Source organism: Rhinopithecus roxellana, chromosome 13, assembly GCF_007565055.1.
Source record: "Rhinopithecus roxellana isolate Shanxi Qingling chromosome 13, ASM756505v1, whole genome shotgun sequence".
NCBI classification, from domain to species: Eukaryota; Metazoa; Chordata; class Mammalia; order Primates; family Cercopithecidae; genus Rhinopithecus; species Rhinopithecus roxellana.
In genome coordinates this window covers 52,241,180-52,263,775 of record NC_044561.1, presented here as the reverse complement: position 1 = coordinate 52,263,775, position 22,596 = coordinate 52,241,180, and the positions used below count along the sequence as shown (strand labels likewise).

The window sequence follows — 22,596 nt, the reverse complement described above, 5'->3', positions numbered from 1 at the left end:
GCAGAGCAAGTTCCCAGAAGGTGTGCTGGAGGTTTTCACCACTGTGCTGGATCCCTTTTGCTTTGGTACCACCTATGGGCCTAGGTTTCCTTACCAGGGGCCTGGTAAGCTTCCTTGGTCCCTTAAAGAGATTTAGAACACAAGACAGTTGAGTAACTGGTACATTGTACCTGTAACTCACAGGGCCTGACAAACACAGCTTTATCTTCTACCATCTCTAAAATGTATCCAGTAGAGAGTATCTTCACTTAACCCCATGAAAACGCTAATAGGGCTGAATTAGACTCCCAGGGCCTCTGCAACAAAGTACTACAAATAGGGTTGCTTAAAATAACAGAATTTTGCTTTGCAATTCTCCAGCCTAGAAGTTCAAAATCAAGGTGGCAGCAGGCTGTGCTCCCTCTGAAACCTGTGGGGGATCGTTCCTCACGTCTTCCTCGCTTGTTCCTCCTTTCAGTGGTTTGTGGCATCGGGCCATCCTCTGCCTTTGTCGTCACGTGGCATTCTCCCAGTGTCTCTGTTGGCATATATCCATTTTATTATAAAGACGCCAGGCATATTAGGTGAGTGTGACCTCACCTTAACTAATTATATCTGCAACGGTCTTGTTTCCAAAGGAGGTCATATTCTCAAGTATGCGAGCCTTTAGGACTTTAACATAGCTTTTTCAGGAGGGTACAATTGAACTCATAACACAGACCCAAAACTTTTCTGCTCATGTTAGTTGGGGACAATCTTAAAGTCACTTTATTTATTTGTTTGTTTTGAGATGGAGTCTTGCTCCATTGCCCAGGCTGGAGTGCAGTGGTGAAATCTTGACTCACTGCAACCTCCGCCTCCCGGGATCAAGTGATTCTCCTGTCTCAGCCTCCTGAGTAGCTGGGATTACAGGCGCAAGCCACCATGCCTGACTAATTTTTCTATTTTTAGTAGAGATGGGGGTTCGCTGTGTTGGCCAGGCTGGTCTCAATCTCCCGATCTTAGGTGATCTGCCCGCCTAAGCCTCTCAAAGGGCAGGGATTACAGGTGTGAGCCATTTGCACCCGGCCTAGATCACTTTAAATCACAAACTTCTTCTCAATTCAGAAACTAGTGTGTCCAGTCCTAGATATTTATCAGTCCTTCAAGCTTCATTCCAAGGCCAGCCAGCTGTGGTCAGGGCTGGGGCTGCCTATCTGCAGGAAGGGGAGTGTTTGAAGGTTTCTGCTCCCTCTGCGGACCCCCTTGGTGCCAGGGGAGGGGGAGTGGAGGTGGGAGAAGGATGGGATGGATCTGATCTGGCTGGGAAGCTCTGTATTCTCAGGGCCTGCTATGGCTATTCCTTTCTTCTCACCAGGATTTCTGGAAATTTCCACTCTGGATCTCCTAATTCCAGTGAATGTCACTCAATTTACGCCCTTTCTCCCTCTGCCATTTAAAGAAGGTGGATCCTCAAAATTGAAGGGATTTTAAATCTTTGTAATTGTTTTTCCTTTTATTTTCAGAGGGAGTCTTGCCATGTTGCTTAGGCTGGTCTTGAACTCCTGGGCTCAAGCTATCCTCCCACCACAGCCTCCCGAATAACTGATTATAGGCATGCATCACCACACCTGGCTTATTTCTAGTTTACTTGTTTATTTATTTATTTATGATTCTTGTCTTTTCTGAGACAGGGTCTTGCTCTGTTGCCCAAGCAGGAGTACAGTGGCGTCATCATGACTCACTGCAGCCTTGACCTCCTAGGCTCGAGAGATCCTCCTCACTCAGCCTCCTGCGTATCTGGGACTACAGGCGCACACTGCCTTGCCTGGCTATTTTTTTTTTTTTTTTAAGAGATGGGGTCTCGCTGTGTTACCCAGGCTGGTCCCGAAACTCTTGGGCCCAAGTGATCCTCCTACCTTGGCCTCCCAAAGTGCTGGGATTACAGGTGTGCCCATGACACTGAGCCCTATTTTTTTTTAAAGCGTTATTTTAGAGTAGTTTTAGATTTACAGATAATTTGCAAGATAGTGCAGAGAGTTCCCATAAACCAGTTTCCTCATATTTGTATCTTTCATTAGTATGGCACATTTGTTAACAATTAATAAACCAACATTGGTACATTATATTATTGATATTATTGGTATATTATTTAAATTTCCTCCATTTTCTCCCAATGTCCTTTTTCTGTTCCAGGATCCCATCTAGCACACCACTTAACATTTAACCATCATGTCTCCTTAGATGCCTTTTGGCTGGGACAGTTCCTCACACTCTCTTTGGTTTTGGTGACCTTGTCAACCTCCGTAACAAACAGAGAGGTTCTCTAAAAGAAAATAATACTTGGGAACAGGGCGTTGCAATGGGACCATGTGGGCCATATTAAGCTATGGGTGTATTCAGGGAGGTAAAGGAAGACAAAGGTTTTTAAAGAAAAAATGAGAAGGACTACATATTGTTTTTGATAATTACCCTCAGCAACAAGTATTGACCAGGGTGATACCAGTCTGAGGTTGGACAGGCTATTGCTGGGCAGATGTCCTGGCAGGAGTCTTCTTTTGGGAAGGCTGACATGGCCTCTGTGGACGGTGTTGGTCTTTCATGAGCATTTGTGACATCAGGCATTTATGAAGAAGAATCCTCTTCATGGCTTTCCCCAGCTCTATTTGTCATTTTTTTTTTTTTTTTTTGAGACGGAGTCTCGCTCTGTCGCCCAGGCTGGAGTGCAGTGGCCGGATCTCAGCTCACTGCAAGCTCCGCCTCCGGGTTTACGCCATTCTCCTGCCTCAGCCTCCCAAGTAGCTGGGACTACAGGCGCCCGCCACCTCACCCGGCTGGTTTTTGTATTTTTTTTAGTAGAGACGGGGTTTCACTGTGTTAGCCAGGATGGTCTCGATCTGCTGACCTCGTGATCCGCCCGTCTCGGCCTCCCAAAGTGCTGGGATTACAGGCTTGAGCCACCGCGCCCGGCCTCTATTTGTCATTTTTTTCCCTCTCTCTTTTAACACAAATGACTCCACCATTTTTATTCTCACAACATTCACAACCTTGGCCGAGTTTAGGTGGGCTACCTATTTTGTACAATGTCCCCTCTGCTGGGATTTGTCTGATGTTTTTCTCACGATTAGACTGGGTTATTGGTTTAGGGAGTTTGGTATAAAAAATCTATTTGGTCTTTGTCCCCAGTTCCTGACACAGCACTCCTAAACCTCTTGGAATTTCCTAGGCGATAGGAGTGTTTTTGTTATTCATGAGTTCTTTAATCAAATCACAATTTATGCTGATGAGGTAGCTATCTGTGGGCTCTAGGATGGATTCAGGGTGGGGCTGGTGCAACACACCATGTGATCAGAGGGTTGTAGCTTTCAGCCCGAACATATGCCTACTCCCCTTGCGGGAAGGCAAAGGGGCTGGAGGTTGAATTCAATCACCAATGCCCAATGACATAATGAAACCTGGATACAAATCCCTTAAACAGGGTGCAGAGAGCTTCCAGGCAGGTGGGCACACAGAGGTGCTGTGAGGGCAGCACTCCCGCCCTTCGCCCCCCGTGCCGCGCATCTCTTCCACTTGGCTGTTCCCGAGTTGTGTCCTTTACAATAATCTTCTAACAGTAAAGTGTCTCCCTGAGTTCTGTGTCGTCCCAGGGAATTGATGAACCTCAGGGGAGCTGTGGCAATCCCTCAGTTTCTAGTGGGCAGGGCAGAAATGTGGACATTCTGGGCACCCCGCTTGTGGCTGGTGAAGGGAGGGCAGTCTCTCTGGGCTAATCCCTTAACGAGTAGGTTCGCGCTAATTCAGCTGGTGTCAGAGCACTGGGGAATAGGTCGTCGATGCTGGAAAGGGCAACGCGGTGTCTGGTGCCGGTCAGGGAGGAAGGCGTGGAGGGAAGGTGGAGGCCTGTCTTCCGCAGAGCAGGGTGAGGTTCGGCCCTGTAAGGCCGCAGGAGTGGGCGAGGCTGGAGCGAGCGCAGCAAGAAGGCGGCAGAGGCGCGCCTCCTAGGCAGCTTGGGCGAGAGAGGACGGGTGGCCGAGAGGCAGAAGCTGGCTAGCGGCGAAACGACCGCGTACAGGGCAGGATGAGGCCGGGCGGCCCCGCGGCCCTACACTGAGAGCCCGGCTGCACCACCAGGCGGGCCGCGAGGGGGCGCAGTGCGGCGCGGCAGGGATTCGCGGGCGACCACCCGGAGCAGGAGCGGCCGCATCTCGGCCTCAGAAGTAAGTCGGGGCGCTGCGGCCCAGGGCTGGGGGTGGGCGCTCGCCGGAGGCGTGCTGGGGCCGGGCGAGGGTCTGGCAGTCCACGCCCGGGCCCTGCCGGGGAACATCCGTGTCCAAAGTCCAGGCCGCTGGGCTGCAGCCGGGACGGCCGGAAAACTGCTTTCAGCTACCAGAAGCGGGTGGGGCTTCCGGTGGGGCAGCCATAGGGACCTCGCGGCCCAGGGCAGCGCCGCCTCCCCGCGCCGCTCGCGTTCTTCCCTGCGGGACCCGGGCTGGCTCGGCCCGGCTGTCAGTGCGCACGCGCGGCCGACGCGGCCTGAGAGCCTAGGTTCGCGCGCCGGGTCCCCCTACCACGGGCTCCTGGCCGCGTGCCCCACGCCCGTGTTAGGGGCAGAGCCACAGGGCCTACCAGCCGCTAGAAAGTACGGGTGACTAGGACCTGCGTGTGGGGAAAGGCTTCCTAATGACCCACAGCCTACGTGGCAGGAAAATAAAGATACATAATATTAAAAAACGGAAGCCGGGGCCGTGCGCGGTGGTTTATGCCTGAAATCTCAGCACTTTGCGAGGCCGAGGCAGGCGTATCACTTGAGGTCAGGAGTTCGAGACCATCCTGGGCAACATGGTGAACCCTCATCTCTACTAAAAATACAAAAATTAACCGGGCGTGGTGGTGGCGCTCCTGTAATCCCAGCTACTCGGGAGGCTGAGGCAGGAGAATCACTTGAATTCGGGAGGTGGAGGTTGCAGTTAACCGAGATCGGGCCACTGCATTCCAGCCTGGACTACAAGAGCAAAACTGTCTCAAAAAAAAAAAAAAAAAAAAAAAAAAAAAAACCCTACCATTAATTAAAGACAGATGGCAAACTGGGAAAAATATTTGCAACATCTGTCACAGATAAAGGTTTAAGATCCCAAGTATGCCGGGCTCGGTGGCTCAAGCCTGTAATCCCAGCACTTTGGGAGGCCGAGACGGGCGGATCACGAGGTCAGGAGATCGAGACCATCCTGGCTAACACGGTGAAACCCCGTCTCTACTAAAAATTACAAAAAACTAGCCGGGCGAGGTGGCGGGCGCCTGTAGTCCCAGCTACTCGGGAGGCTGAGGCAGGAGAATGGCTTAAACCTGGGAGGCGGAGCTTGCAGTGAGCTGAGATCCGGCCACTGCACTCCAGCCCTGGTGACAGAGCAAGACTCCGTCTCAAAAAAAAAAAAAAAAAAGATCCCAAGTATGTAAATAACTCAAACATTGAGGGAGCCAAAGACCAAATAGGCAAAAGACATGAACTGACAATCTGCACAAAAATGACATAAAACTGGCCTTTCAATGAAAAGATGTTCTGTTTCTCCCGCAGAAAGAGAAATGCAGGGTACTCTGTGAAACCATCACGATTCTAACTAATCCAGTTGCTAAGTGTAAAGCAACAGGACAGGCTGTGGGGTAACAGATGCTGTTGTACATTGCTGGTGGGAATGCAAGATGGTCCAACTCCTAGAGAGAAACATTTAGCATTGTTTAACAAAACTACATATGCATTTACCCCTTGACCCAGCAATTCTACAGCTAGGAATTTACCCTGGAGAAACGCCTACACCAGTATAAAAGTGTATATATATGTACAAGGTCACTCATTGCAGCATTGTTTGCAATGGCAAAATTTTGGAAACAACTTCAGTGCCAATACATAGGCAACTGGTTGAATAAACCCTGGTCCATCCACACAATGCACTTATGAAAAAGAGTGAGGGCTGGTGCAGTGGCTCATGCCTGTAATCACAGCACTTTGGCAGGCGAGGTGGGCAGATCACGAGGTCAGGAGATCGAGACCATCCTGGCTAACACGGTGAAACCCCGTCTCTACTAAAAATACAAAAAATTAGCTGGGCGTGGTGGCGGGCGCCTGTAGTCCCAGCTACTCAGGAGACTGAGGCAGGAGAATGATGTGAACTCGGGAGGTGGAGCTTGCAGTGAGCCGAGATTGCACCACTGTACTCTAGCCTGGGCGACAGTGCGAGACTCTGTCTCAAAAAAAAAAAATAAAAAAAAATAAAAAAATTTAAAAAAAGTGAGGAAGATCTCTGTGAACTGATGTGGAGTGATTTCTAGGGTATACAGTATTAGGAAATGAACAAAAGTTAAACAGAGAGTACTGTAGTTAGGCTATTTTTCGTGTGAAACATTCAAGTATCTCCTTATTTTTGGGGGGGAAAAAAAAGAAAAAGAAAAGAAAGGGAAAAAAGAAACCCAGGAAGAAAAAACTAGAAACTAATAAATTGGCTACTTGCAGTGGGTGGATGGGAATGGGGTGAAAGTCTAAGAGGAAATGACACATCTCCAAGCATACCTTTTTTGGGGGCAGTTTGGACTTTTCAAAACATGTTAATGTTTTAGTATTTAAAAAGTAAAACTAAATCAACATAAGATGGGGGAAAAGAAACCTAAAATTGAATACAAACAAAAGTGAACAAATGAGCTAAACTGCATAGTAAATTAACCGCAGAAAGTCAAACTCAGATAACTTTGAACACAGCTCTTTGACTATACACCTGTGTGTAAACAAACAAAACTACAAAGAAATTGTGCACTTCACTTAGTTGGTAGTGATCTGGTATAGCAATTCTGAAAATATTTTCTGTGTATTGTAGGATTAAGCAAATAAGTAAATATAATGACATTCTTGGGAGCTGGGATACTCACTATGAGAGAAGAAACATACAAATACGGAGTGAAGGAAGGCAAAGAAGAGCTCCATGAACTGGAATGAGAGACTCCACAGATTACTTATTAATTACAAAGATAAAAAAGGAACCTTTATAGTGGAGAAACTTGGAAACTTAATGGATAACCCTTAACTTTTCATGTTTTTGGTTTTTTTGGAGACAGAGTCTCACTCTGTTGTCTAGGCTGGAGTGCAGTGGTGTGATCTCGGCTCACTGCAACCTCTGCCTCCCAGGTTCAGACAATTCTCCTGACTCAGCCTCCCAAGTAGCTGGGACTACAGGTATGCACCACCAGGCCTGTCTAATTTTTGTATTTTTAGTAGAGACAGCTTTCACCATGCTAGCCATGCTGGTCTGGAACTCCTGGTCTCAAGTGATCTGCCCACCTCAGCCTCCCAAAGTGCTTGGATTACAGGTGTGAGCCATCGCGCCTGGCCTACTTTTCATTTTGACTTAAGAGTTTATTTTCAAGATCTGTCTGCTGAGAGAGCGGGGGAGCAGGGCCACCCAAGTAGCAATGACCATTCCTCATGCCCGTATCTTGGTTTCTAAATACCATTGTCCATTAAAAGGAGCCAGAGCTCCTAGGAGAAATGGCTCATTGTGGGAAGGGGAGGGAAGGTCAACAATGAGTCAGGAGCAGCTCGTTCAGAACACAAGGAGGTGCTCAAAGAATGATAGAGACAGGTCAGAAGGACACAGGGGCCAGCTTGATGGGGCCCCAGTGGCCAAACCTGGAACAATTTGAATATCAGAATTAGTAATGGCAATAATGAATTATCACATTGAATAAAAGAGAATCCATGAGTCCAGAGTAATACTAAAAAGCAAATAAACTTACCAACAAATACATAAACAGAGGTAGAAGAGGAGAATACCAGCTAATGATTGCTGAAGGAACAACAGCGTTGGAAAAGTTGGCTAGTCTCAAGGTAGCGAGTTATGTCACTTGATTGTTCATGGTCAGTTACAGATTGAACTCTTTGTTCTATTCTTTTCCCCCTTCTCACTAGTGTACGTGACTAATACAAAAAAATTTGCCACATTGTAGGCCGGGCACGGTGGCTCACGCCTGTAATCCCAGCACTTTGGGAGGCCGAGGCAGGTGGATCACCTGAGGTCAGGAGTTCGAGACCAGCCTGACTAACATGGAGAAACCCTGTCTCTACTAAAAATACAAAATTAGCTGGGTGTGGTGGCGCATGCCTGTAATCCCACCTACTCAGGAGGCTGAGGCAGGAGAATGGCTTGAACCCGGGAGGGGGAGGTTGTGGTGAGCCGAGATCGCGCCATTGCACTCCAGCCTGGGCAACAAGTGAAACTCCATCTCAAAAACAAACAAACAAACAAAAAGTTACGACATTGCAACTAACACAGTCATGACTGATTCAGGTGGGTGCTTACTGGGTATCTTGGTCTGTTTTATTCTTCCGTAACAGAATACCTGAGACTGGGTAATTTATAATGAACAGAAATTGATTTGCCTTATGGTTCTGGAGGCTGAGAAGTCCAAGATTGAGGAGCCACATCTGGTGAGGGCCTTCTGGCTGCATCATCTCATGGTGGAAAGCAGAAGGGCAAGAGGGTAGACAAGGGAAAGAGAAAGGAAGGGGGCCAAACTCATTCCTTTATCAGGATCCCACTCCCGCAATAACAACAGAGCCTTTAAGACCTAATCACCCAGCTCTCAACACTGTTGCACTGGGGATTAAATTTCCAACACATGCACTTGGGGAATACATTCAAACCATAGCATTGGGGAATAAGATGCCAAAGCCTCACTCCTCAGATTACGTGTGAATTACAAATATATACAAGGAACCTTTGTAGTGGTTCTTCTGGAAACCACCTTAACCATGTGAACAAAGTCAGCATCACCATTTTGAACTGGCATCCTATGCCAAAAATGTATAACCTGAATTGGATATAGGAAACATCAGACAAACACAAATTGAGGGACCAGCTGCAATACAGTGGAGCTAACTTCTTTTTTTTCCCCAAGACCAAGTCTCGCACTGTAGCCCAGGCTGGAGTGCAGTGGCCCGATCTTGGCTCACTGCAACCTCCGCCTCCCAGGTTCAAGCGATTCTCCTGCCTCAGCCTCCTGAGTAGCTGGGACTACAGGTGTGCACCACCATACCCAGCTAATTCTTGTATTTTTAGTAGAGATGGGGTTTTACAATGTTGGCCAGGATGGTCTCCATCTCTTGATCTCGTGATCTGCCTGCCTCGGCCTCCCGAAGTGCTGGGATTACAGGCATGAGCCACCGTGCCCAGCCAGTTTTTGTATTTTTAGTAGAGATGAGGTTTCACCATGTTGCCAGGATGATCTCAAACTCCTGACCTGAAGTGATCCGCCCACCTTGGCCTCCCAAAGTGCTGAGATTACAGGCGTGAGCCACTGGGCCCAGCCGGGGCTGACTTAAAAGATGTCAAGGTCCAGGCGGATCACGAGGTCAGGAGATCGAGACCATCCTGGCTAACACAGTGAAACCCCATCTCTACTAAAAAATACAAAAAACTAGCCGGGCGAGGTGGCGGGCGCCTGTAGTCCCAGCTACTCGGGAGGCTGACGCAGGAGAATGGCGTAAACCCGGGAGGCGGAGCTTGCAGTGAGCTGAGATCCGGCCACTGCACTCCAGCCTGGGCGACAGAGCGAGACTCCGTCTCAAAAAAAAAAAGATGTCAAGGTCATGAAAGACTAAGGAACTGTTCCAGATTAAAAGGGAATAGAGACATGACAGCTAAATGCCATATGTGTCCTTGAATTGGGAAAAATAATATTGCTAGCAAGAATGTTATTTGGGACAATTGACTAAATGTGAATAGTAATTAGCACTGGATGGATGCTGATACCTGAATCTGATTATTGCAGTGTTAAATTTTCTGAATCTGATCATTGCAGTGTGGTTATGTTGGAGAAATGTTCTTAGGAAATACATCTTGAAGTACTAGGGTGAAAGGTCATTGTTTCTGCAATTTAGTCTCAAATGGTTCTGGAAAGAAAGTCTGTACTTTGTACCACTGAGTGGCTATACAGTGTTTCCCCCCTTAGCTGTCCTGTTGCTTTCCAAGGTTTCAGTTACCTGTGGCCAACTGCAGTTTGAAAATATTAAATGAAAAACAAACAAACAACAAAAAAAGAAAATATTAAATGGAAAATTCCAGAACACTTCATAAGATTTATTTGTTTATTTAATTTTGATAGATTTAGAGGGTACAAGTACCCCTGTTTGGATACATTGGGTAGTGGTGAAGTCTGGATTTTGAGTGCAGCCATCACCTCCGATCGTGTACATTGTACCCATTAAGTAATTTCTCATTGTTCACCCCTCCCACACTTCTGAGCCTCCAATGCCTGTTATTCCACTCTCTGTGTCCATGTGTACACATTATTGAGCTCCCACTTAGAAGTGAGAACATAATTCATGAGTTTTAAATTGTGTGCGGTTCGGAAGAGCATGATGAAATCTCACACCTTCCTGTTCTGTCACCTGGGATACGAATCATCTCTTTGTCCAGCAGATTCTCCCATTTTGTCACTTAGTAGCTCTCTTGGTGATCAGATCGACTGTTGTGGTATCACAGTGCTTGTGTTCTAGTCATCCTTACTTTATTTAATTTTATTATTAGTTTATTATTACCCTATTTTATTATTAGTTGTTAATTTGTTATTGTGCCTAATGTATAAACTTTATCATAGGTAAGTAATAGGAAAAATATATATATATAGGGTTCAGCACTCTCTGTGCTTCAGGCGTTCACTGGGGGTCTTGGAACATACCCCTTGTGGATAAGGGGGGACTACTCTACCACAATTTGCTTAATATGTTCCTTATTGAACATTTAAAACTTTCCAATAAAAAAAAAATCACTGTTGGCCAGGTGTGGTGGCTTATACGTATGATCCTAGTGCTTTGTGAGGCAAAGGTGGGTAGATCGTTTGAGGCCAGGAGTTCGAGACCAGCCTGGGCAACACAGGAGGAACCCATCTCTATAAAAAATACACAAATAATTAGCTGGCAATGGTGGTTTGTGCATATAGTATCAGCTACTTGGGAGGCTGAGGCAGGAGGGTCAGCTGAGCACAGGAGTTTGAGGTTACAGTAAGCTATGATTGCACCACTGCACTCCAGCCTGATACACCCTGTCTCAAAAATAAAATCTTTTTTTTTTTTTTTTTTTTTTTTTTTGAGACGGAGTCTCGCTCTGTCACCCAGGCTTGAGTGCAGTGGTGCCATCTTGTCTCACTGCAAGCTCCACCTCCTGGGTTCACGCCATTCTCCTGCCTCAGCCTCCCGAATAGCTGGGACTATAGGTGCCTGCCACCACGCCCGGCTAATTTTTTGTATTTTTACTAGAGACTGGGTTTTACCATGTTAGCCAGGATGGTCTCGATCTCCTGACCTCGTGATCCTCCCGCCTTGGCCTCCCAAAGTGTTGGGATGACAGGCGTGAGCCACTGTGCCTGGCCAAAAAAAATCATTTTTATAAGGGTTGTTGCTATGAAACTCTTTACAGGCTGGGCGCGGTGGCTCATGCCTGTAGTTCTAGCACTTTGGGAGGCCGAGGTGGGCGGATCACTTGAGGTCAAGAGTTCGAGACCAGCCTGGCCAACAGAGTGAAACCCCATCTCTACTAAAAATACAAAAATTAGCTGGGCATGGTGGTGGGCACCTGTAATCCCAGCTACTTGGGAGGCTGAGGCAGGAGAATCACTTGAACCCAGGAGGCGGAGGTTACAGTGAGCCAAGATCGTGCTTCTGCATTCCGGCTTGGGTGACAGAGTGAGACTCTGTCTCAAAAGATAAATAAATAAATAAACAAACATTAAGAAAAGAAGAAAATAAAGAAGAGGTTGTATGGACCGTGGGAGGTGAGAGCAGTAGATTCTGAAGGCAGCTGCTTATGCTGTTGTGCACAGGATTCTCATATTACTGCAGACACTCCCCACACCATGCTTATGCCAGAGTTTTATTTGTTTGTTTGTTTGTTTTTTTCTTTTTTTTGAGACGGAGTCTCGCTCTGTCAACCAGGCTGGAGTGCAGTGGCACAATCTCGGCTCACTGCAACCTCTGCCTTCTGGGTTTAAGCAATTCTCTGCTTCAGCCTCTGAGTAGCTGGGATTACAGGTGCGTGCCACCACGGCCGGCTAATTTTTGTATTTTTAGTGGAGATGGGGTTTCACCATCTTGGCCAGGCTGGTCTTCAATTCCTGACCTCGTGATCTGCCTGCCTTGGTCTCCCAAAGTGCTGGGATTACAGGCATGATCCACTGCACTTGGCCTGCCAGAGTTTTTAAGTTAATGACACCCCTGGCATTGTGCTAGGGTTCATGGGTCTCATCCCGGCCACAATGCCTAAATTTAGACGTGGACAGTAGGGGATCTGTAATTAGCTGGATCATTGCCTCTAGGAGATTTTCTTGACTAAGAACCACAGTATGAAGCTTTGTGTTTGAGGACCTCATAATTCTCCAAGACAGTTTGTGAAAATCAGTATACATCTGAAATCGAAAGGAAAATGTGTTTGACCTGAAAAGTACTGAGTCAAAAACAAAAGTCACTTTTAATGGGAGTATACATTGGTATAACTGCTTTGGAAAACAGGTTAGTGTTATCCCTTAATTCTGCACATTACATTAGCTTGCTGGGGCTATGCCTGGTGTAGTAATGGGTCCACACCCAGAAAAATGCTTGCCCAGGGGCTCCAGGAGACAAGTGAGTGGATGTTCAGAACAGTAAAGGAAACAAAATGGAGATAACCCCATGTTGATCAGCAGGACAATGGCTAAAGAAAGTACGATATGATCACAAATAGAATATGTGTGAATCTTAGAAACATTGACTAGAAAGAATGCAAGGCTTGGAAATCTACTTACTGAATATTATTTTTGTAAAGCAAAAAAACAAAACAAAACAAAACAACCACACCTGGCCTCAGCTCTTGTTTTACCAGAAACCCCAGCAGTGATAGGATGTCTCATTTGAGATTTTCTTTGTGGTAGGGCTATTCTGCACCCCATCCGTAAACACTTCCCGGGCATCAGACTTGCTTATTTTCCTACTTATTTCCTCCTCTTTGGGAGAGAGTATTCTAATTAACATCATATGTGTCCCACCTCAGATGAAAGCATCCCCCATTCCCCTAAACCCAGAAGGAGAGGCTGCAAGTCTTTGGTGGAAATTGTTGTGTGGAAACTGAAGGATGCAGGGTTCAGATGGCAGAGTTAGGACTCCATGCTTAGGGTAGCAAGAGAAGTCTGGTAGTGCCCTTAGAAAAGGAAGGCTAAGGTTGGACGCAGTGGCTCACGCCTGTAACCCCAGCACTTTTGGAGGCTGAGGCGGGTGGATCACCTGAGGTCAGGAGTTTCAGACCAGCCTGGCCAACATGGTGAAACACTGTCTCTACTAAAAACCCAAAAATTATCTGGGCATGGTGGCGGGCGCCTGTAATCCCAATACTTAGTAGGCTGAGGCAGGAGAATCTCTTGAACCCGGGAGGCAGAGGTTATAGTGAGCCGAGATCGCGCCACTGCACTCAAGGCTGGGTGACAGAGTGAGACTCCGTCTCAAAAAAAAAAAAAAAAAAAAAAAAAGGAGGTTAAGAGTTAATAGATTAATAGATCCAGCTCTCAGTTCCCCATCAGAATTAGGGAGGAGTAACACGGGGAAAGAAATCCAGAATAACTAGTTAAGCCCATACACTGCACTTCCTTCACCAAATAAACCCATCAGAAGTGCCCAATTTGGCTACTTTTGTCTGTCACTCATTTTATTCAGCAAAACCTTCAGCCAACTTCATTATTTTGCCAGGAAAACAGACCCATTTCCTGCCCTTGAAAGTTTGCAGTCTCAAGGGGGAAAGCAGTACACCGTTTACAAGCATTTATCAAGGTGGGTAGGTGGTGTTGCAGGCAGCGTGGAAGAGGCCCACCTGCTAGGGGGCAGGCCATACCTCCCTGGCAGATGACATTTCACCTATGAGGCAAGCCCTAAAGGACAGGTAGGGATGCCCCGAGGATGCCGGGCTGGCGAGGCAGGGCCTGAGCAGCCAGTGGAGAAGGGCAGCGGGAAGCGCGCTCTGCAGGAGCCAGACGTCCCAGCCCATGTGGCCAGAGGTGGCAGGGGCGCCGCCTGAGCGGGGCTGGGGAGCGGGCAGGATTTGGGGCTGAACCTGGCCCTTTCCCACAGTCGGTTCCGGCTCGCATGCCTCCGCTGCCATCTGCGCTGTCCTTGGCGACGACGCCCTCACCGCCCTGGGTGCGTTTCAGCGGTCTCGGAGCCGGGCGGGTGCGGGGCCAGGAGCGCTCCGCCGCCGGTATCAGGCCTGCAGGTAGGGACGCGCGGCCACCCAGGGCTCCGGGGGCTCGGGTGTCCAGGTGCCGGAGCCGCCGCTCCCACGGGGGCTCAGGCCCCTGAGTGGGTTTCCTAAGAACTCACCAGATTCCGCGGCTCGGGTTTCCTGCTTTAGATCCTGCTTTTTATTTCCCAGGGGGAGTTATTTATAGACAGGGATCGTGTGTTCAAGGCCTGGCTCTTTGGACTCGGCGGTTTTCTTGTTCGAGGTGCTTCAGTGGGGGCTGGATCCCATCATCTTCCAGGGCTGGAATCTTGTAGAAAACGAGCTGTACAGGCAGTTCAGTTCAGCTGTATCACCTGTTCTTGACCTCTTCTGGAAATGGGCTAATTCTCTGTTTAGGGCTTTATGATTTTGTAATCCAGTAACATACTGGCCCTGTGGTTGAGTTGTTTCTTCCTATTGCTTTCTTTTTTTTTAAATATAGTCAGGGTCTCACTCTGTTGCTCAGGCTGGATGGAGTGCATTGATGTGATCACAGCTCACTGCAGCCTTGAACCCCTGGGCTCAAGCAGTCCTCCCGTTTCAGCCTCCGAGTATCTGGGACCACAGGCATGCAGGCCACCACACCCAGCTTTTTTTTTTTTTTTTTTTTTGAGATGGGGACTTGCTGTGTCGCCCAGGCTGGAGTACAAGTGGCCTGGTCGCGGCTCACTGCAGCCTCGACCTCCCCAGGAGTAGCTGGAACTACAGGCACACACCACCATGCCTGGCTAATTTTTATTTTTGTAGAGATACGGTTTCACCATGTTGCCCAGGCTGGTCTTGAACTTGAGTTCAAGTGATCTGCCTGCCTTTGCCTCCCAAAGTGTTAGGATTACAGGTGTGAGCCACCGCACCTGGCCGCCTGGCTAATTTTTAATTTTCTGTAGAGATGGAGTCTCCCTATGTTGCGGAGGCTGGTCTCAAACTCCTGGCCTCAAGTGATCCTCCTGCCTTGGCCTCTCAAAGTGCTGGCATTATAGGTGTGAGCCACTGTGCCTGGTCCGTACTGCTGTTTTATCACAAGCTACCTGCAGTGCATTTGGGCTAAACATGTGGTTTGCATAAAACCATTTTAAAAATCACAAATTGACCTACAAAGCAAGGCATATCAACAGAGGGGCATGGCAGCTTCATGGGGTCCCCCCATAGGAGACTCAATCCTGGGTGCCTCTATAGAAACATAAATTCAGTGAAAACAAAGGAGCTAGTTCTGATGGCTGGAGAATGTAAAGGGATGAAGGTCATGCCCCCCTTCTCCCACCAGTCTTTCAAGGGAATTTCTTTCCAGCCCCATTAAATTGATAGCATTTAGGGTTTATCATAGGTAGTTTTTTTTTCTTTTAAGTAGTGTGATTGGCTTTCCCTAGGTATGGAAGTTTCAGTCCCAGAATGTGTTCAGGTTGGCAGAGGAGAAATTCGGTTGTCATGTGACTCACTGGCCCCTTTCATGGAGCTTTCAGCCACAGGAGAGGATGCATCTGTGCTGGTTTTGCCGCAGTGTCTGGAGTTCCCAGCTGAGTCCACTGTTGAACAGTTCTCATCATATGCTTTGCTGGTTGACACGTACACTCCCAGGACATCTGTTTCAGGGTCCTGCCAGCTTCGCAGTCTTCTCTGCCCCAGCGAGTCTCTGGCCTTGCACCCTGGGGCCCTTCTTGCCCCCTTCTCAGGGCTCAGTGTGCTCTGCGAGATCCCACCCAGCAGTCCTCAGGCTGCAGTTTAATCAGGACGCTTCCAGCCTCCTTCCCACACTCTGGGGTCCTACTCTTCATTTTCTTTCTTTCTTTTTTTTGTTTGAGATGGGAGTCTCACTCTGTTGCCCAGGCTGGAGTGCAGTGGTGCAGTCTCAGCTCACTGCAACCTCTGTCTCCTGGATTCAAGTGATTCTCTTGTCTCAGCCTCCTGAGCAGCTGGGACTACGTGCGCACCACCATGCCTGGCTAATTTTTGTATTTTTAGTAGAGATGGGCTCTCACCATGTTGGCCAGGCTGGTCTTGAACTCCTGACCTCAGGTGATCCGCCCGCCTCGACCTCCCAAAGTGTTGGGATCACAGGCGTGAGCCACCGCGTTTGGCCCCTACTCTTAGTTTTCTAAATTAATGGGATGATAAAAGCAGCAGCTCAGGACTTGGAAACTGACTTGTTTAAACTAATGCAGTTGGCAGATAAAGTGACGTAACCCGAAGGAGCAGTTCAAGTGGTAGGGACTTCTGGCACCATCATTGACCAGTTGAGGAAAATTTAGGCAGATAGGCTTCTCCGTGCCTGAAAAAGGCAACTCGATTTACTGGGAAGGAACTCCCCACCCCCACTTTGTGTAATAGTTTCCCCACAAAGAGCGCTCATGAGGATGAAGTGAAAGCGCCTTGCCCTTCCATTCCTTCCTGTCCACTCTGTCCAGGTGGCCAGTTGCTTGGTCACAATAGTCTGCACTCTTAGCCCTGTGTGGCTGTTCTGTCTGAACCCTGCCACTGAACACCGGGTGGATGCTATTATTATTCCTGCATTGGAGCTGTGGAAAGAGAGGCATTTGCCCTGGTCACATGGCCACTGAATGTGTGCATTTTGTTGGGGAGTTGGGGGGTCAGAGGCAGTATTTGAACTCAGGGTTTCTGAGTCCAGACCATGGCCTCGATTGCTTCACTAAACAAACGGCAACTCACACAGGCTCAATATGGGGTGCTGGGCAGGATGACTGGCTAATGCCTTTTTCATGTGGTTGTAAAACTTAATTTCCTTCCACATTCATTTATTTGAACTCTTAAAGCTGCCTCTGTGCAAACCCTGTAAAAGTGAAACATTTGTTCAAGAAATGAGCTAGGATCCTTAGGAAGACAATGATGAACATACTAGGAGTGGGGCTCCCCCCTTTGCAGAGCAATCTCCCATCCATCTAGGTGGTTTAGACTTTGGAGGCTAAGTGTTTTGGAGGGTGCGGCAGTGGCCCCGTGTGCTTACCTGGAAGCTTATGGTACTAAGCACCCCTGTGGAGGGCCTGTCTGATAGGCAGGAAACTGCACACAGATGTCTCCCTTCCCCCAACCAGGACCTGATTTTTACATGCCTGAAATATAAAGGACCACTCCCCTCTGCTGGATGAAGACAAATTTGCTTTTAACAGAGAAAGATTTTGTGACCGCTTCGCTCTCTAGTGGTCAACTAGGTAAAAGAGCTAACAGTTCTACTTCACTTTACAAACTGAGGTATGAACCTCCATTTTTGAGGTAGTTTCAAAAACTTTCAGTGAGCACCTACTATGTATAGACACAATGCTAAATACCAGGGATATGAAGGTGAATAAGAGAACACCAAAATCAAATGTTTGTAGATTGCATCATATTGTAAATGTACGGGGACCACAGAATTTGAGGGATTGAGGGGAAGTTAGAGACGATCTGGCTTGTATCGCTCTTTTTTTTTTCCTAAGTAGTTGAAAAACTGTGACCTAGAGAGATGAAATAATTTGCTTAAGATCACATGGCTGGTTAGGAAGAGGGGAAAAAAGGAGTGCTGATGAAATTAAGTGGAAGGTCACCCTCTAATTTTTATAACCTATTATTTTGAAATAATTTTAGGCTTACAAAATAGTAGAGACAGTTCTTTGAACCTTCACCCAGCTTCCTCTAATGCTAACATCTTACACAACCGTGGATTTACCAAAACTAACATTGGTGCAACATTATTATTATTATTGTTATTTATTTATTTTTTGAGACAGTCTTGCTCTGTTGCCCAGGTTGGAGGGCAGTGACACAATCTTGACACACTGCAACCTCCACCTTCCGGGTTCAAGTGATTCTCCTGCCTCAGCCTCCCGAGTAGCTGGGATTGCAGGTGCACACCACCACGCCCAGCTAACTTTTGTATTTTTTTTTTTTGAGACGGAGTCTCGCTCTGTCACCCAGGTTGGAGTGCAGTGGCGCGATCTCCGCTCGCTGCAAGCTCCGCCTCCTGGGTTCACGCCATTCTCCTGTCTCAGCCTCCCGAGAAGCTGGGACTACAGGCGCCCGCCACCACGCCTGGCTATTTTTTTGTATTTTTAGTAGAGACGGGGTTTCACCGTGTTCGCCAGGATGGTCTCGATCTCCTGACCTTGTGATCTGCCCGCCTCGGCCTCCCAAGTAGCTGAGCGTCACTGAGTGACTGAGCGTCACTGCTGGAGGTCACTGCTGACCCATGCGGGAGAATGGGGTCACCAAGGAAGAGAACATAGAGGAGGTCAGAAGTTGGGGGCAGAGACTCACTTATGGCTGATGGTTGAGAGAAGGGTTAGAGACAGAGGCGGAGAACTCGGATGTGCTGGTTCGCAAGGGCTGCTGTAACTAAGTACTGCAGACTGGGGCTACGACAACAGAAATTCACTTCCTGAGTTGGGAAGCTAGAAGTCCAAGATGAAGGTGTGGGTGGGCTTGGTTTCTCCTGAGGCTTTTCTCTTTGGCTTGGAGATGGCCGTCTTCTCCCTTTGTCCTCACAGGATTGTCTCCCTGTGCATGTCTGTGTCTAATCTCCTCTCCTTATAAGGACACCAGTCATAACAGATTAGGACCCACCCTGGTGACCTCATTGTAACTTAATGACTATTTTGAAGTCCCTGTCTGCTGATGCAGTCCCAGTCTGAGGTACTGGGGGTTAGAACTTCAACATTAGAATTTGAGGGGACACAGTTCAGCCCATCAACACAGGAACAGAAGCAGAATATTGAATTTTAAACAAACCCAAGGGAAGAGTTTCAGAAAGGCCAGAGGCTGGCAATGGCTTGTTTGTTCTTAGACATGCCCTTGACTCCTGCCGCCTCTCTCTCTCCTGTGGTCCACCAGGAGGTTCCTGAAGGCTCTTCTGCTGTGGGGCCTCTAGTGAGGTTTGGCCACATGGCATTGGGCTGGACGTGTGGAGCGGCTACAGTATTTTTCCACCTTCTTCCTCTGCCGATGTCTCCAGCAGCAGTTGTTTCTCTGTGGCTCCACCTCTCACAGCACCAATCTGTGGGTTCCAGCTTCCACCAGGGGACCCTGGATCCTGGGTGATGGTAACCTGACCTGTGCTGTGTGCCCTCAGCCCTGCAGAGGGTTGCGGCCATCTGTTCTTTCTATTCCCTGGGTTGCCTCACTGTCCCTTCTCTGGTGTCTGTCTGTTTATTTATTTATTTATTTCAGACGGAATTTCACTCTTGTTGCCCAGGCTGGAGTGCAATGGCGCGATCTCGGCTCACTGCAACCTCCACCTCCCAGGTTCAAGCCATTCTCCTGCCTCAGCCTCCCAAGTAGCTGGGATTACAGGCGCCTACCACCACACCTGCTTAATTTTTTGTATTTTTAGTAGAGACAGTATTTCACCATGTTGGCCAGCTGGTCTCGAACTCCTGACCTCAGGTGATCCACCCGCCTCAGCCTCCCGAAGTGCTGGGATTACAGGCGTGAGCCACTGTGCCCTCCCTTGTCTGCTGTTTTAGTACCTTTATCATGTTGTAGCCAACTCTGCATTAAGTCCCCTATGAATAGTAGTTTTTGTTGATTGGTAGAAATAGCATGGTCAGGAATTGCAGAAAGATGGAAGGGATGGAAATGGAAAATGGTCAGATCTTTGAGCAGTGAGGGTAGAGCCCAGAATTCCAGGGCTTGAGAAGGAGATTTTTGGCAAATTGATGGGTGTATACCAATTCTCATGAAGGTCTTAATTTGGACCTACTTTGAGACAGTACTTTTTCATGTTTATCACGCAGCTGGGTACAGTCTGTTTCTGAAGTGCTTTTTCGGCTTTAGCTGTCCTCCTTTTTTGGTTTTCTGACTTTTCCTCATTGATTTGGAGTTCTTTGTATATTCTAGATATGAATCCTTGATCAGTTATGTGTGTTACAAATACCTATTCTCATTCCAGAGCTGCTAAAAAAAAAAAAAAAAAAAAAGACAGGGTCTTTCTCTGTCACCCAGACCAGTGGTGCGATCACAGCTCACTGAAGCCTTGACCTCCTGGGCTCAGCCTCACCTCTACCTCAGCCTCCAGAGAAGCTGTCACCACAGGCATGCACCACCATGCTTGGCTAATTAAAAAATATATATTTTTTCTTTTTTTGTAGAGGTGGGGTTTCCCTATGTTGCCCAGGCTGGTCATGACCTTCTGGACTCAAGTGATCCTCCCACTTTGGCCTCCCAAACTGTTGGGATTACAGGCATGAGCCACTGTGTCTGCCCCCAAGTCCTTCTTAATTTAAATTTCCTTTTTATACATTTTTGTTGCCTGATTCTATAATTCTTATCAATCTAGCAGATTCAGTATATTAATATGGCAAACCTAATAATATTCCCTTAGATGTTTCAATACTGTTCATAAACTCAGTAAGATTTCAATATAGAAGTACCCATTTCAAATTAGTTATAAGAATGTACTTAGAACAGCCACATAGTCTAACACACTTCAAGTATATGTAAGACCAAAAATATGCATAGATTCCCTATTAATCCAGAAATATAAATCTATGGCTTTGCTTCTTTCTTTCTTTTTTTTTTTTTTTTTTTTTTTTTGAGATGGAGTCTCGCTCTGTCGCCCGGGCTGGAGTGCAGTGGCCGGATCTCAGCTCACTGCAAGTTCCGCCTCCCGGGTTTATGCCATTCTCCTGCCTCAGCCTCCCAAGTAGCTGGGACTACAGGCGCCAGCCACCTCGCCCGGCTAGCTTTTTTTGTATTTTTTAGTAGAGACAGGGTTTCACCGTGTTAGCCAGGATGGTCTCGAACTCCTGACCTCGTGATCCGCCCGTCTCGGCCTCCCAAAGTGCTGGGATTACAGGCTTGAGCCACCGCGCCCGGCCGGCTTTGCTTCCTTCAAGCCTTTCTATATTTAACTCAGTTTTATTGGATGAGGAGATGGATGCTGTACAGTTACTGTCCTAGTTAACCGAGGCCATCGTCCATCAGAGATTTCGCTGGGTTTCTTTCCTCAGTCTTTAAGGAGACAGTGAATCCTACTTATTGTCATTCTGTCAACAATTCTGAAATCTCAAGGAGGGTGAGGCCAGACACAACACATGCCTGTAATCTCAATGCTTTGGGAGGCTGAGGCCGGAGGACAGCTTGAGGACAGGGGTTCAAGAGCAGCCTGGGTGGCAGGGCAAGACCCTGTCTTTTAAAATAATAACACAAAAATTACATTCAAAAGAAGGAAAATGATCTCTTAGCCTCTTTTAATTGAAGTTAAAACATTATTTACCTCTGCTTGCTCATAGAAGTCTGTAGCTGCCACACAGACTGATACATTCTCAGGATAAATTTAATTTTTACAATCTTTGGAACTAATAAAATCTTGTACCATGTACTGTTTTTTTTTTTTTTTTTTTTTTTTTTTTTTTTTTTTTATTATACTTTAAGTTCTAGGGTACATGTGCATAACGTGCAGGTTTGTTACATATGTATACTTATGCCATGTTGGTGTGCTGCACCCATCAACTCGTCAGCACCCATCAATTCATCACCATGTACTGTTTTTAGGCTGATCCAACTCGGAAGGAGTCTTAAACCAGATGTGATGAGCTTTGGTTTTCTCCTGCGACTCTGTGCTTTGGAATCTCAGCTTTAGGGTCTTTGTACTGATGCCCTCTTGGGTCGCAAACAACCTTCTAAAGGAAGAATTTGCAATCTACAAATCCTTATCAATACAATAAATGAATCAATAATACAAACATACCCAAATAACAAGACTCAGCAGTAACACATTTTATCCTACATTCTTTTAGAATATTTAAATTTTATTGAGGATGACCATGGATTTTATGGCTCTTCATTTTTTTTTTCTTTTTGAGATGGAGTCTTTTTCTGTCACCCAGGCTTGCGTGCAGTGGTGCGATCTCGGCTCACTGCAACCTCTGCCTCCTGGGTTCAAGTGATTCTCCTGGCTCAGCCTCCCAAGTAGCTGGGACTACAGGTGTATGCCACTGCGCCTGGCTGATTTTTATATTTTTAGTAGAGATGGGGTTTTGCCATATTGGCCAGGCTGGTGTTGAACTCTTGATTTCAGGTGATCTGCCCACATCAGTCTCCCAGAGTTGTAGGATTACAGGTGTGAGCCACCACGCCCAGCTGGGTCTTGAAAACTGGGTACTTTCGTAATTGGGTGTATTTCAATTTGATACTCAAATCATCCTGATTTGGCTAGTGGAAGCACTTCTGGCTTGTCTCCTGCATCCTTCTGCCTGGCCCTGTTTTTCTTGGAAGCTTCCCCTGCTTCCTAGCGTAAGATGTTCTGGCTTATCTGATATCTCCTGAACACCAGAATCAGTGATTTCTCCAAGGATTTCTAGTTCCCTGTAATGAGGAGAAGAGCACCCGTTCAAGAATCTGAGCACTCAGGTGCATTTTGGGGTAAGGC

The 22,596-nt window shown here is 47.3% G+C and overlaps 1 protein-coding gene across 2 annotated transcripts in view; it reads left to right on the top strand.

Moving 5' to 3' along the window:
• The first annotated feature begins 4,003 nt into the window (after positions 1-4,003).
• Positions 4,004-22,596, top strand: part of HLCS (holocarboxylase synthetase) — a 255,067-nt gene continuing 236,474 nt past the window's right edge. Inside the window, exon 1 of one of the 2 annotated variants that reach the window (XM_030915745.1) lies at positions 4,004-4,175. The gene's annotated coding sequence lies outside the window, so the exon portion shown is untranslated. The remainder of the gene's footprint in view (positions 4,176-22,596) is intronic. The other variant, XM_010384694.2, reaches the window with a different exon arrangement.